Source organism: Marmota monax, unplaced genomic scaffold (assembly GCF_021218885.2).
Source record: "Marmota monax isolate L192 unplaced genomic scaffold, Marmota_monax_Labrador192_F-V1.1 WCK01_AAM20220418_F8-fsc00074, whole genome shotgun sequence".
NCBI lineage: Eukaryota > Metazoa > Chordata > Mammalia > Rodentia > Sciuridae > Marmota > Marmota monax.
The window spans coordinates 8,009,068-8,022,098 of record NW_026694232.1 but is presented as its reverse complement, the minus strand read 5'-3'; the positions used below and the strand labels follow the sequence as shown (position 1 = coordinate 8,022,098).

Sequence of the window (13,031 nt, the reverse complement as noted above, 5' to 3'; positions counted from 1 at the left end):
GACCCAGAAAAGTTGTGAAAAAGAATTTTGCAGACTTTTCTTAAATTATTTCCAACCAACCTTCCTTCTCCCCCCCACCCCACCCCAGGCTCTCCTTTTTTCTCCTTAAATTATGGGATTTTTTTTTTAGTTCTTGGGAGTCCAAAAAGGATGAGACTGGTGTTCTCAAAATGCGTCAGGATTCTCTAGTCTTCAAAATAAAGCAATGTTTTCGATTTAGTCGAGGTGTAATATTAAGCTAAACACGGATCTTTGGAGATTAGAAAAGAAAAAAGGTTGACAGAGAATCTGAAGACAGCCACCGATTTTTCAGCGCAGTTGGTTTCAGGGATGTGGCTGGTGCGCCCCCTGCTGGTATGTTCGCTTTTCCGAGACTATCACTTTTACCTTTAAAAGAAGGTGTTTGGAAATAATTAAAGTAAAAAAAAAAAAAAAATGAGGGGGATGGAAGATCAAACTAATTACACATAATCCAAACAAAAGAAAAGTTAACATATCATATAAACTGTGGCTCCAAATCATAAGAATCAAATTTAATTTGCTTAACTTAGAAATGTACATACAACCTCAAGATAAGTGGGAGGTTAAACCACTGAAAAAAATAGGTACAAATTATGAGATTCAACATATGAATGAATTATGATTGTCCAGGCGCCACGAAGGGCATAACAAGCTCCACTTTATGATTGTGTATGTATTGGTCTGCGCTTAATAGCATTATTCAGAAAACTTAAAAAAAGCTTATGGATAATTAAGTTTGAAGGAAAAAACCCTATGAGGTTGGTGTGAATAATGGTGGTGTATATTTATTAAAATAAATATTAATAACAAATGGTTATAAAAGCAAATATTTTAAATCTCTCTTTCTCTCGAGGGGCAATAGTAAAAGGCACAAAATTTTTCTTGGGATGATATATAAAAGCATTTACATGTTCTGAGATGTATGTGCCTGTGTCTGAACTCTATAATAATGCATTTAAAAGGTTAAAGGGGCTGTCTAAGTTTTTGTTAATTGCTTTTATCATTAAATAAGCTGTGGAAATACATTACAATTGTGTTATCATTGGTTGCATTTATTTACAGCTTTATTTTAATTAAGCTTGCTGTACTTATTGAGGCAATAAACTAACTGTGGCTGGCATTTATGCACAATAATGTGCTATGAAAATAAGATTAAAGAAGATGGTGATAGCAGAAACAATTTTCTCTTTAGAATTTTTTCTAAGACATATGCATTCAAAAAAATCAGATCACCGGACATTCGATTTCAATCTAGCACCATCACTGCCCCTAAATATACTAATAACTCTAACAATCCCAATAGATAACAGAAGTAACCCTGTTTTAGGTTTATAAAAGGTCAGCTAACAGTACTGACAATAATACACCACTGACTACTAGACAATCCCAGAAAGACTTGGAACAGGGTACTTCAACCTCAGATAACTTAAAATATTGCATTGGCAGGATATGAAAATTGAAAGTGCTTAATCTAAAGACAATGTAACACTTTCCTTCCATGGGCAGCGAAAAGCTACATACTTCTAGGGCAATATTGTTAATTAGGAACACAAATGCAGAATTCTTGGAATATTCTGATTTGATTCTGTTCTACTCCCAGTCTTAGCCAAAAAGCCTTAACTGCTAAGTGTGTCTCAATTTTACTGGAGAATCTTTTACATTGACTTTTCTCTCCTAACCTCTCCCTCTACGTCCTCAAGTGTTATATCTGAAGCCAGCTAACAATTTTGTGGAGATAGGGGACTGTAGACTTATTTTTTCTTCTTAGTGGCAAATAGAGGTTTAACTTGCAGTAATTAGGTGAGAACTAGCCAAGCATCTTACTATTATGATGCTTGTTAAAAAACGCTTCTTTTCTGCATCTGCATTTGAGTGTGTTCCCCTCCTCTCTTAATCTTCTTATGGAAATGAAGGCAAACGGCAGGGAACCTGCAGAGTCTTGGAGAATGTCCTTGTTAACTGGAATTTCTCAGCATTGCTAATTAGCCGAGTTTGACGACCACCAGTATTGGGGGAAAGCTCTGTTTAACCACTCACAAACGATTCCGAGGAAGAGCAGACTAATTTTATTTTGTAATTAAAATCTGAAAAGGGCCCTATTTGACAGTTAGGGCTATGAGAGTTTTATCTCCCCGTGAAATAATTACTGCCTTGATAACTCAATTTTCTGAAAAATGTCAACTGTGGGCTCCAAAAGTTTTAATTTCATTACGTAAGGAAAAAAAGCTGGAAAAATAGGAGAAAATGTACAGAAAGGCTTTCTAATTCTGGAACTGGTTAAATATATTAGGAGCCAGATTTGGCCAAATGAAGGTTTTTTTTCCTTCCTTCCTTTTTTTTTTTTTTTTTTTGTTTCCTGTGAATCCTGACCTTCCAACCATATTCTATGAAACTGACCATAGCAGTAATCATACTACAGTGAAGCAGTGATACCAGTTGTCTGGTATGGAAGAGGCACATACAATTAAAAAGTGAAGTAGGGCAACTACGGAAAAGTTCTTGATTTTAAAAGCCAAAGATAAAGGGAAAATAAAATGGATAGCACAACACTGGAAAATTTGATGATTTGAATTTTATTTAGATCTATCCCCAAATACAAGCAAACTGAGAGTTACAGAGTAAGGACACAGGCATAAGTCAATTTTTCCAATGTTCCCTTCTCCCCTCTAAGTTACAAAAATCCTCAGTCACTCCAAATTGAAGCAAGCCACAAGACTTCCAGAACGACCAAAACTTGATCCTTCAGGATTTAAGAAACAAACACAAACAAATGAAGGTAAAGAAGTACATTAGGGGATTTCTTTTCTCTAAAAATGTATCGCATACTTTCCAAAAACAAACAACAAGAAATAAGCTGGGGAAAGTTAGGATATATATAGAAAATAAAAGCACGAATTAGAAACTGATTATTGTACCATTGTCAAACTTCCTTTCCTTGAGACTGAAGGATCCCTTACCAGAAATCTTACAGGAGACACCTTTATTTTTATAGCACAATTTTCAAAATGATAGAAATTCTTTCATCTACATTTCTCCCCATTCTCTTTCTATACCAAATATGTCAGGTTTTGGAAGTGTGAAGGATTATTGACAGGAACCATAATAAATGTTTCTTGATAACACAAAGAACAAACATATACTTCTATCCCTTTCTGTTTACTGACATTAGTTATGCATATGGATTCATGGTAGATTGGCAATTTAAAATTGCTTAATCATATTTTTTTCTTTTTTGTGAGTCTCTTCAGCACCTTGCCTATAGTTCTCAGAAGTGGCATTACACATAACAAATGAACAAGGGATAACAAATGCTGTTTCAGTCCAGACCCAATTTCACCAAATAATTTCACTGAAGAGCTGTAAGGACCCTTGAAACCTAAGGAATGCAGAGCTGCTTTGAATTCAATTCCCTTTTTTACTCATTCTCTTTCATCTAATTCACATTGATGAAATAAATGCATTTTTTAAAAGAATTCAGTAGTTAGAAAACTAAATTTCTCCCTTACTTCAAATTATAGCAACAAAAATAATATATAATCACTTGTATATGCCTTCTGGACTATATATAATAATCATCACATTACTTACAGTATCATATATTTGCACATATATTTCATATATTCCAGCTCACATATTTTTGGGAAATATTTTCATATTTTACAATTTCATTTCTATTTCTGAATTATCAAGTAATTTTAACGTAAGATTCTGTCCCTGCACTGCAGCTGTTGTCCAGGGGAAAATGCAATTTGCCCATTAAAATGATCTAATTTTCTTTAAAATAGAAATTCCCTTTTAAAAAGACAAGCTAAAAACTTAAAGAGCTTCCACCAGTGGTTTTCAGTTGCGTGGAATCTATGGTTTTGTTTTTAAAAATTAGAAGAGAATTAAAAAAATAAAAAGAGGCTACCAGGAATTCAAGGTGACTCCCCAAATCCCTGAATCTTTTTGTATCTCTAAATCATAGCTTGGAAGCCTAAGTACATATCTCTCTGATTGAACACACCATCTTGGTACAGTTAATCATATCAAAGGAATAGGAATGGGGCTTCCTTAGAATCCTAATTTTTCTGTAGCTAGGATTGTTACTCTAATTTCACGAAAGACTATTACTTTAAATTTTCCAACTATGATTACTACATTTAGTTGTGACCACAACTTTTGTGGGAAAAACAAACCTACACCTTCCTCAAAGTTTATCTGGCCCGCATTAAGTGACATACCAGTGCGGACTGGGCTACATGTGCACTGCATGAAGGAAGAACTTCTTTGCGTCAGTCTAGGCCATTCCAAGATTCTTGCTACTGGTGATCTCATGGTATACACTACTCCTGTGTCACTCATAAGCTCCCTTCCGGAAGTATGATCAGGTGTAATCAAAACTGCAAAAGTGACAAAATCTCAGAGGGCCTAGGTGTTTGGCATCCCAAAAAGCAAGTTGGGGAAAAAAAATGAGATCTGTTTAACATGTGAGGCACAGGATTATCAAAAGAAAAGGAGGGAAACCTTTTACCTGTGGCATGAAAAGAAGTTAAAGCAAGCCACTGGAAAAAAACAAAACAAAACAAAACAAATCACCCTACAATCACCATCTGCCCTAAATGAAACTATTACCACTTTTTTCACAAAGATCTGCAGCTGTGGCTCGCCCTGGAAAGTGCTCTAAATCAAAGTGTACACCCATCCTGGGCGGGCTGGCATCCTCCAGGCCTCCCATTGACATCTGGAGCCCTCTTCCAAAAGCTCTTCTAGCCTCAAAAGAAATGGCTGAGAAGTCATCCTTCCCAGAGGCCTACTTCTGCTTGCCCCCTAGCGCCCCCCTTCCAATCCCAGCTCAGATGGAGTTGGGCTTCCAAGCTCATCCCAATGGAATTCTCAGATCGCTGGCCTGATAATCTTTAAAGGCTCCTTCGGAGCTGGGGCTCTGACTTTTATCTCCCCTCCCACTCTTCTTCCCTTTTTGTTGGCTCTCCCCACTCCTTTTCCCTCTTACCCCACACCCCCCTCCTTAATTTGGAGATCATTGACACGATAGGCTGTAATGAGTCCTTCAGAAACTGTTATGATCTACAGTGACAATCTCTGCACCTAATTCACAGATTATTGACAAGCACTGTGGGCTCAATGGTGTCAAGTTGTACTTGTGGTTTCAACACCCTTCAGCAACCCACGTAGCTGCTGGGCCCTGGATTAGGACTCACAGTCTGGCAGGGTTTGTCTGCCTGGCTGAGTGGTGGAGAGATGACTATCTGTCTCTACCTCAGCTCCTCCAAATCAATCAGGGCTTTCTCTCTGTCGCCTTTGTCTCGTGGTTGGATCAAGGAATCTAAAGGTTCTTGATTTTAAAAACAAAGCAAAAGAGTAAATTTAATACACGAGTGCTCCTTCTTGAATCTTGGTCTTAATAATGTCAATTTTCTCCACTTCCCTATAGCCCTATCAAGCTCCAAAACACATCTGCTGGTTTTCAGAATGCGGTTTTTTTTTTTTCTTTCCCCCTGGGTTCATCAGGAAAGGTGTGAGGGATCAAAGTAAGAACGGGCTGAGGAGTTGGCACGGGCTCAGTGGGTTTAAGCTAGGGTGGCCTATTCTTCTGCATCGCCCACAGAATCAGGCAAGCCTGGCTACTTACAGAGCAGGGCGCCCAGCCAACCCCGCTGGGGCTCAGGCCTGGACGCTGGGACGTGAGACCCAAGGCGACCGCCCCGCCCCTAAAGGGCGCTTTGCCGCTGCGGAAAAACACGGCCGGTTGCCAGCCGCTGCTGCTAAGGAGTCAGTCCCTCGCCGCCCGCCTCTGCAGCCCCCAAAGGTGGAAGGGCTGCCTTCCTGCTGGCCGCCTTGGGGCGTAGGATTCCGGCAGGGGCAGAGTTACCTGGGACCACAGAAATAACACTCCTGCACCAGGAGTGTTAGATGACTTGCTCAGGCCTGGGCCACCCACTTGTTTAGCTGTTTTTGCTCAACTAGGGGCTAAGCTTTCTCCTTGGACGCTTGGAAAGTTGGGGACTTGCATGCAGCCTGCACACCCGTCCGCAGCCAGGTGCGGCTCCTCCCTCTTGTCGTCGCCCAAGTGTTCACCGCACAAATGGGAGAGCTGAACCGGGTCGCAATCCCCGGGGCTTTGCTACTGCAGATTCTAAATCAATTCCAAATAGCAGGCATATACCCTTTTTCTGAGGTCGCCACCACGATTTTACAGGCTTTGGCCTCCCTATCATGCTGCGTTGCGGGAGCCACCGTGTAGCCTTCGAACCTCCGCTGTCAGTGCACGGTTTCTTAACCTACGCGGTTGCGGTTGGCGCGGGTTCACAAAGCTAATCCTGACTTCATATTTCCGTAATGGGGGCTTTTCGCAGAGCACAGGGTTGGGGGTGCTATGGCAGGGAATCCTGCTTGCCTGTCATTTCGATCGAATTCCGGGCGGAGATTTATCAAAAGCTTGATTCTTTTCTTACCACTGCCTCTGAACCTATTTAGTGAAAAACCTAAGCCGAGATCCGATTCTGGAATCAGAGGGAGTAAGTATCTCATCGCACCGAACAGCAATTCCCCTTGAAACACAATCTCGGATCCGCTAATTTGGGGAGGTGAGAGTAATAAACATAAGGGCAACATAAAGCTTGCGCAGCCACAGTATTAACTATGTTTTAAAACCCATTCTGTTATGAAAATTAAGCTAGTTTCCGCCACTAGGCAAATTTAAGAGAGAAAAGCAAGCCCTAAAGTTCTTAAGGTTGAAAGCTAAAATTTTAAGTGCATCACTGAAGACGGAGATCATTAAGCACAAAAATTGTTTAATTTTAAGCAACTAAACAAACCCAGATTTCCCCATTGTTTCAAATTCAGAGAATGTGTCATTTTTATAGTTTATCTTTCTGAAATGATTCAAAGGCTACTTTTGTCCTCCCTTGCTAACCAAAGAAAGTTAAAGCTCTTTCTTATGTAGACAGATAGTTTTTGGAAGTGCAAAAATACTCCTTTCTCTAGGATAATTTGGATTCCTGGTCAATTACATGCTGAATTTCAAAGAAAATACGCTTTACCACTGACACACCTTCCCTGAAATCCCATGGCTAAGATAAAAGACAAAGATGCCAGGCACCTGTCTCAGACACAGTATCTAGAATCTAACTGCTTGCCAGGAAAGGAAAAGTTTGGCCAAGATTGATTTGGGGGATGGGAAACACTCCAAGAAGAAGCTGGACTTTTAATTACACTCGGGAAATAAATAAGTAGGAATAAGTTATTTCGTTTACTCAGAGACTCTGTTAACAGTACTTTTAGAGCCTGTGAGGGCTGCTGACAACGTCAAAACAGCAAGCAGCTTATCTCCCGTTTAATTGTTTGAAATGCGGACAAAACGGGAGAAGGAGCCTTTGCTTAACTCTTCATAGCTACAGAAAAAAATTCTTTGTTTTTCATCCTGTTTCTCTAACTCTTTTACTATGGAATAGTCTTTAAAAGGAGTCCCCAAACCAAACCCGGGTGGGAGATGGCTGGGATGTGAGGAGGAGGAAAGTTAGTCTTTGTATTTTTTTTTTTTATTGAATTAAGACTGTATCATCTCCTCTTTAGTTTTTATTGAATTAAAATATTATCACTTAAGAATATAAAAACTTGTTTCTGCATTCCATTTCCTTTTTGGAGGGTAATAAAGAGTTTTCTCTAACCCCAGAGCAAGGTTCTAGCGATTTCCAGGACTGGCGCTGCGCAGCTCCTACTGTGTCCAACAGGGGGCGCTGGGCACGAACCTGCGCGGCGGCTCAGCGCCGCTTCACATCTGAGCCGGGTTCCAGCCCCGGAAGGCGAGAGCCGCTAGCGGGGTCGAGTACAGAGCTTTAGTCTTCGTGGATAAAAAGAGATTAAAGGCTAAATTCTTTTTTTTTTCTTTTTTCTTTTTTTTTTTTTTGTGTGTGTGTATACACACGCGTACGCGCGCACGCGCGCGTGCACAGGGGGTTATCAATTTTAACCAACTACGAAAATGTAGAGCTTTTTATCCTTTGATGTTCTCATAAAGAAACTCCTATCGGTTGAGAAATTACAAGGTTTTTGAGCCAATACTGCAGCTACAGTGTGGGGGAAATTATTTAATTAAAAATATATTTTTCCATCTGTTCACATGATCTTTTTAGAAGTACTTAAAAGCTGACACTGATCCATTTGGCCTGCTAACCTTGCCCCAAGTTTCAAATACTTTCAGCTCTATCGAAGCCCCTACTATTAATATGAAGGGGGGGGAGACCCTAATATTTAAATCCCCCTAAATAGTTCCTCCTCTGCATCATTTTCCTCTACTTTCTTTAGAGGGCTTTTATGTGATTGACTCATTTCATACTGTCGATTCTGCAAAGCCAGGTATAAATGACAAGAAGCAGCTCTAAATAATAACAACATTAAAATCTGATGTTGGACTACATAACACCCAAGTTAGTATATGAAAAAATCTAAATAAAATTGTAATCCACCCGCCCCCACCCCAACTTAAAAAAAAAAAAAAAAAAAAAAAAAAAAAACCCTTCACCTGTATTTAAATAGCGTGTCTTTAATTACAGCAGTTGGGGATGCATGAGGCTGAAATGAAATTAGCAGTCATTACCAGTCCTTTAACTCTGTGGTGCTTTTGATCAGCACTAAATTAGCTTTCCAGTCCTAACAAAGACTCTACAGCAAGCAGTGGGCTGTAAATAAGACAGCGCGACCTGCCCTCAACACCTTTTCTCTTGTCAATCATAGCTCTATCATTCAGCCCAAGATTAACCTTTATCTACCAAAAATTAAAAAAAAAAAAGGAAAAAAAAAGAAGAATGAAAAAATGAAGAGAAAGAAAAAAGAAAAAGGAGGCAGGAAGGAAAGCCCCCTGACCACCACATGTCGCAGTAACAGAGGTTCCTAAGAGCCCCCTTTAAATTGTATTATAATGAGCCAGTGTCAGAATCTGCAATTTCCAAATCATCCCTTCCCACTCCACCTCCTTACACCTCTCGAGTATATTAGAAGAGTCAGAATGCTGTTCAGGTAGGAAATGAATATCTTTCCCCGAATTACTAATTGGGAGTGGGCCACCCTCCATAAATCAATTTGCCTTTAGTCTCTCCTCCTCTATTAGTCTAACAAGATTTCGGGAGAGGAGGGGATGATCGAGGATAAAACATGGATGACTTTAAGGCATACGTAAGTTTCTGGGCTGAAAACAATCAATTTCTTTTACTAATAATCTCTAGTTTTTAAGTCTTCTGAGGAAAAAAAAAAAAAACCCAAAAACAAAACCCAGTATTGACAACAAAAACCCAGCTGCTTTTCCCAGTACTGAATTACAAAAGTAAAACATTGTTCTAGTTGCCATTAGAGGGCACCAGAGAGCAAGCCCCATCACCCCTCGCACAACTTCCAGCAGAAAGCCCTCCCAGCTTCCAGCTTCGCCATGCTCTGTAATTCCTTCTCTCAGGTAATATTTCCTGCTTATCCTGCCCCCTTGCGTTTCTATCTCCCTCTGTGTCAGTCTCTCAAAGAACGAGGTCTCGCCTTGTCCCCATCCTCTCTTTTTGCAAGCTCCCTCCCATCCTCAATCACCACCAAAACAGTAAGACGCTGGTTGAAGTAGTAGCAACCTTTTAATGATATGTACCTTTTGAATCAAATCAGTCTTTCCATTCTAAGTAACACTGGTCTGGAGAAGGTTCTTTGTAGGAATGAAATGCCAGAGTTTAACATTTTAAAGATGGAAGCCTGAATTTTTCACTACTGGGGTTATTTTTGGAGGCTCACGAATCTATTTCTTCATTTTCATAGAAAAAGAAACACACACACCCTTGCAAGGAACTTATTATGTTCAGTACTAAAACTGTTCAGAAGAGAATAAATAATGTCATTTCAATTCTGCATTTGTTAAGGAAATCTCAATTAGCATTTAATTCCAAAAGTTAACGCTTTCGGACTTAAAATCTGCCTGTGTTAAATGACTGCCACATAGGGTGTATTTCCAGATCTAGTAAAGGTCAAAAGGGGGAAAAAAACCAGAATGAGAGAGGAAGAAAGTGTGTGTGTGTGTATGTGTGTGTGTGTGTGTGGGGGGGGAGGAGTGAGCTAGCAGTGAATGTCAAAGTTGGGTTGCAAGCTACTTACATGTCCATGCCAGATCAGGGTGTTGTCTTGTAGCAGTTTGATTGGCAGGTAAAAAAGCAAAGAACGTGAGGGCTCCCTGAGCCTCTTGTCAGCCCAAGCTTGATCACTTCTCACCGGACAGAACGAGTTGAAGGAGCTTGCAGTTCCCCTCTCATCCTCCATCCAAGGCACCGTGAATCCATTTCGGCTTTTCTTCCCCCCAGTCTCTCCATCAGCCTCCTGCCTTCCCGCATCGCCTTACACCAGCCTCCAAGACCTAGCCTAGCTTTGCCACTGCAATCCCCTGCAACAAGAAAAATCGTTTATGGCTTAAAACCCCAAATGGCTGATTTTTTAAAAGAGAGAGAGAGGGAGAGGGAGAGAGAGAGAGAGGAGAGAGGGTGAGGGGGAGAGAGGGGGAGCGAGAAGAATGCACCCAGAGAACAACAAAAAAGTCAGTTATCCTAACACTGCTCTGTCCCCCCACCGTACAGAAGAAGAATAAAAAAAAAAGCTTTATGTTTTTTCAGTGGGTATTCAAAGATAATTTGATGCCATTGTTTCTGCTACAGATGGTTCTTTTAAATACAATAACACGGCTCTTTGTGCAGGCTACCCACAATAAAAATCGAAAGCGTTCCCCTGAATAACCATTTTGTTCTCTCTTGTATGGGGCCAACAAAAGATGCCGTGAGGTAATGGGTTCTGTTTATTGAAGCCATAGAATAGGGGTTTGATAAAGATTTTTTTTTTTTTAAAGCAGAAGACCTTGCAAGGTCGGGCTGATCTCTTCATATTTTTTATTAAAATATTTGCCCAATAGATTATTCCTTGGTGTAGCTGCAGGTCTCCTCCTCAATTCTTAATCAGCCCAAACATCTGTCTCTTGGAGGAGGCTTTAAAAATCAGCAATTGTATCAGTGGTGCAGTAACCTTATCAAATCCTTAGTTTTGAGGCTCAGTACAGGCAAAGGCAATGGAGTTTCGATTCTATTTGGTCCTGATGGGGTGAGACAGAGGGTTGAGGGAGAGGAGACAGGCAACCCCAGCTAGAGCAACTGAAGAAAAGGGGGCTTTTTTCCCCTCCTCTGCTCCCTGGTTGGCCATGCACACAACTGGAAGAGCCAGACAAACAGATCACTGAAGACTTCTTTCATCCCGAGGCGTGTCTCCTCATCTCTACAAGCTCCCACCAGTGTGTGCATGCTGGACAGGGGAAGGGCATGTATTCTTGCCAAGTTTACCCTCCCCTCTTCTGAGGTCTCCAATTCTGGAAAACCTAGGATGGGAACCCAAGAGGAGTGGAGCAAGTTAAAGATCAGTCTCTAGCACCAAAGGGTCCTACTCTTGTCGCTCTTTGATTTGATCCTAGCTAGCTTTGATGCATTGATTGCACCTGTGCAGGGAGTGGGGGTACACTGGTGACTACAGACCCCCTGTTACAGCATCCCTTCCACTCAGGCTTGCTCTTAGAGCCACTGAACTTCCTCCCTGACAGTTCCACATAGAGCATCTGCTTCCCCCCACCCCCTCCGGGAAGCCCTACCACCTAGACCTAGCTGAGGTCTATATCAACTTTGAGCAAGCCCCCAACACCTAGGCAATGGGGGGACACTGCAGGAGGAAGTCCTTAGTTTCTGATTAGGTCTGTCTACCTTTCTAAAGGAATTAGTGCCAGGCCTCCAATAGCCCAGAGTGACAGTAATCCACTTTCGTGACTTCTGCTCTCTGTGTTGTTATTTGTGGCTAGACAATAGTCTGGAAAAATGCCTTTCATCTTAAAAATAAGTTTTCAGTGGGTTCTCTATCTCTGTCCCCCCACCCCACTGCTCAAATGATCCCTCCCTTTCTTCCCACAAACTGTTCAAAATAAAAGAAAGATAAATGCTCAAATGATTTAATCACTTAACAAAACTGATCTCAACTTTTACTTTCCCTTTTGGAAACAATTATGTTATTACTTTACAACTGGTCATCTAATAAGGGATTTGGGGAGACTATGACCTAAATATCAATTAAAGCCTTTTCCATGAAACTTGAAAAACAAAAACAACAAAATAGAAAATTAAACATTTTTTCACAATAATCCATTTATATTTCAAGATAAACAGCCTAATATCAGTGTGAAAAGAATAAAAGTCAGAGCAATACTAAAAAAAAGTTACACACTTCTAAACACTCTGGATCAAGAAAAATGCCCCTGTATAAGTGTGTTGGAGGTGAGAGGGAATAGTCTAAATCAAGAGTGACCTTTAAGAGAACAGGAGGAGGAGTTCACATTTGTTACTTATCCTTGCCATCCTGAAAGGGGGTGGAGGCATTATGTAAAATTAAGAGTCAATTGTGGAAACATTTTCCCTAACTAAAGATGGAACAGGGCAAAGTGAATGTAAAATGTGTTCTCTATGTTTTCATTTAAAAAGTAACCATCTAACCAACAGAATGATTCTTTCTTGCTTCCCTTGTCCAATTATTTCATGAATATCAAGAATTAGAAAGGATTCCCCAACATGATTAAAAGCTGTTTTCCATTTTACAATGTACTGAAAAAACAATCTGAACTACTCTCTCCCCACTGAGGGGTTTGGGGCTGGACCTCCTCAGACTGAAAGACAGGAAGGCCTCAGGGAGTAGCCTAAGGTGACTCAAGGTGAGCAAGGTGATAATCTTATCAATTGAATCTCCTTCATTCCATCCATAAGGCCAGGGTCTTCTGAGACAGGACAAGAAGATAGGTTTTTGTTAGTTTGTTTTTTAATGTGAGTCACTCAAGTTGCTATCAAAAGCTGTAATGCAATGACATTCCACCTGACATGGCAGAAGACTTCAGCATTTAACTAAAAAATGTAAATTGTGTCCTGCCAGGTGAAGGGTCAAAGTGACAAACTACTTTGGTAGATAGGAGA

The 13,031-nt window shown here is 40.5% G+C and overlaps 1 long non-coding RNA gene across 2 annotated transcripts in view; it reads right to left on the bottom strand.

Annotated features, from left to right (window-relative positions):
• Nucleotides 1-13,031, bottom strand: part of LOC124108420 (uncharacterized) — a 131,700-nt gene that overhangs the window by 31,562 nt on the left and 87,107 nt on the right. Inside the window, exons 1-2 of one of the 2 annotated variants that reach the window (XR_009228821.1) lie at nucleotides 11,059-11,191; nucleotides 10,147-10,429 (exon numbers count right to left, since the gene is read on the bottom strand). This is a non-coding gene — a long non-coding RNA (uncharacterized LOC124108420). Of the gene's footprint in view, nucleotides 1-10,146; nucleotides 10,430-11,058; nucleotides 11,192-13,031 lie in introns of those variants that run through there. The other variant, XR_009228820.1, reaches the window with a different exon arrangement.